This window comes from Penaeus vannamei, chromosome 13, assembly GCF_042767895.1.
Source record: "Penaeus vannamei isolate JL-2024 chromosome 13, ASM4276789v1, whole genome shotgun sequence".
Classification (NCBI taxonomy): Eukaryota; Metazoa; Arthropoda; class Malacostraca; order Decapoda; family Penaeidae; genus Penaeus; species Penaeus vannamei.
The window spans coordinates 20,279,608-20,282,781 of record NC_091561.1 but is presented as its reverse complement, the minus strand read 5'-3'; positions in this window follow the sequence as shown (position 1 = coordinate 20,282,781).

Here is a 3,174-nt window from a genome sequence, read left to right as displayed (position 1 = left end):
ACCAAAATAAGGTCCCAAAGGGCACCAGGCCTCAGCTTCAGCTGGAAAAGATCTGGATGAACACTGACCCATTGTTGTTTCACTTTTTTTTTCCAAAACTGTATTGTTACATGGTGCTTTGAATGCCAACTGTACATTTTACAAAGACTATAAGATTGATTATTAGGTATGTTCCCTTTTTTTTTCCTTTTTATTCATATGTCATATTACTCACAAAGTGAACATTCCTATTGTTTCAATCAGGAGGTTATGACAGTCTGCATAATAATTTTGCATACTGTCATTTGTTTTCTTCATCCATTAAAGAGTGTTTTCTTATGAATTGTGAATTTAGGGATAGGATAGTTTTGTAAAAAAAAAAATTATGATTAAATGAAAAATCAACGTACAGTGTTAATAAAATGTAAATGTTCAGGAAATTTTCCTTGAAGCCTATTTTCTTCCCTTTTGCATCCAGTATGGGATGCTAGCAAGAATATTGGTGTTGGTGGTGCTTTCCCCACCCCCTGGATCTCTCTCAGCTGTTTTCTAAGAGATAAGTAAATATTTTACAGTGTAGCACAGCAGTTGCATTCTTGTCTAGCAATCTTGTTGACCTGCATTCAGTCCTGCACACTGCCAGTGGATGGTAACCCTGGCCATTCCTTACACATGGAGTAATTTAGAAGCAAACTAAGCAGACAGAAAACTAAAGGAAAAAAAGAAAAAAATTACAGACCTATTCCCCTAGAGGAAAATCCTGAAACCTGTCTTCATTAGAGTGATGTAACAATTTTATTATTGGTTGAATTATTTTTATTATGGTAATTATAACTAGTAGTAGTAGTAGTAGTAATTGAAGTATATATTCATTGAAGTATATTTAAAAGTCTTTTTGCAGGGCCCCTTAAGCTTCAGTGGCTCCAGGCTGCAGTCTATATTAGCTTAAGGATAATCTGGCCATGCACCCTTAGCATCTCTCATATTATTGTGGATTCCTATGAATTAATTTCATTGGCATTCAGGGCTTGCTTCCCATATCCATAATGTTAACTCATCATTAAAAGAAAAAAGTAAAGTTGCATGGGGCCTAGCTTTTGTTGGGCCCCTAAGCTTGAGTTTAGTCAGCCTTAGGGATACTAAATACGCAGATAACAAGTAAAGTAAATCAAGGAAAAACTTAAGGCATTGGAAAGAACATTGACAGTGAATGTATAGGTTAAAAAAAGCTACCATCACATATGGTTAAACTTTCATATAAATTATAAGGTGAGTGTAATTCATACATGATCAGAATACTGATGGATGTCTGTGGCTTTTAGTTTAGTAGATTACTTTAGGCTAGATATACTTTGTGTTTGATAAATTTTGTTTGTTGTAGTAATGTTTTTTCTTTTGTTCTTTAATACTAGTCTTTGAGAAAAATTATGTCTTGTGTTTGTGTTTGTTTGAGCAATTGAAAATAAGAGATCATTATGCTGGTTTTCCTATCTGCTATGTTGTTAGGCAAATGCAAATAGGAGAGGCAACCCATATACTCTTTTTTCTCTCAGTTATTGATACTTCATATTAAATATCATTAACCTCCAGAAGGTCCTTAGTAGTTTTCAAAAGTATAGTTATTTTTTAAGTATCTAAGTGTTTTTTATGATAGAAGAAATTGAGGACTTGAGCAAAGAACTCTTGATCAGTAAAATAGCCATTCTCTTATGAGAGATGACTTTAGAAGACTTTGTAAGTCTAGTCTTCGAATACTGCATGACCTTTTCAGAAAAGACCATACCACAGAAGGCTTTTCAAGAAAGACCATTCATTCAGAAAGACTTTTCAGATATGACCATAGACAGCCTCATGAGATATTGTTTCAAAAGCATAACCTCCTTATCTTATAAGATAGGATCTGATACATAAACAGTAGAAAAGGCATATAAGAAACTGATTCCCCTTCAAGTTAAAAATTAGTTATTAGTCATATTTTGTAAAGTAATATGTGTATGTTAACCCTATTGCTATTCATATTTCACATATATTCTTTCCAATAAATAGACTCACTATGAAAATGAGTATGTAGATTCAAGTAGATTGCATTTGGCTAAAGGATTTTTTTAACTGGAAATTTTGTAGGAAAGTGCCTAGACCAAAAACCTAACAGTTGTTTAAATACCTTTCAGTCCTTAAAGAATGTAAGTTAGATTATTTGTGCTGTGATAGGATTGTTTTTGCTTTTCATTTATGAAATTTTGTTTGAGTTTAAAGTATATTTATGGTTATTTGTGTTGTATTATGTTTTAACCCTACACTGACATTGCCAGAACTTTCTGTGTGGCACTCATTTTGGTAACCTCTGGCAACTGTCTAGCCTCTCTGGCAGGGTGCTCCCTGTGTATACCTTACCCTTCCCACCCACTCACCTGTATACACATGCTGGTCATGAAGGATAGGCTTTCCATGATGGCTGTAGCAGTACCTGTCATCAGGGTGTTGTAGAACAAGAAAACACACAAGTATGCCTAAGGTCTTTTGAATGTTGTTTTCCATGGCATACTGAGTAAGAAATACAAAGAGTTATATGTAAGTGATTGTACGTGTAATGACCTTTTGATGATCTGTGGCTCCTGTTTACTTTTGCAATCATTTTTGATGTGGTGCCAGGCCTTGCTTAATGACAGAGCCTCTATTTCTCAACTTCATCCTTATCCTCCTTCTCCACTTCCTCTTCCTCCTCTGCTGCTTTATGTTTTTTTTTTTCTTTTTATGCCTCTTTTGCTTCCTCGACTCTGTCTTCTGCTTCCTCTTCTTCCTCCATTCCCTCTTCTTTTCCCTCCTCCTTTATTTCTTCCCCCTGCTTTTCTTTCTCTTCTTCCTCTTTTTTCTTACTTTTCCTCCTCTTCCTCCTTCTCCTTTCATCCTAATCCTCTTCCTTCTCTAATCTTTTCTCCTCCACCTCTGCTCCGTTTATCTCTCTTCTTTCCTCTTCTTCTTCCCCCTCCTCCTCCTTCTCCTCCTCCTCCTCCTCCTCCTCCTCCTCTTTCTCCTCTGTCTCCTCCTCCTCTTCCTCCTCCCCCTCCTCTTCCTCCTCCCCCTCCTGCTCTTCCTCCTCTTCCTCCTCCCCCTCCTCTTCTTCCTCCTTTGCCTCCTTTTCATCTTCCATCTCATTCCTCTTCCTCTTTTTCCTCTGCCTTCTTCTCCCTCTCC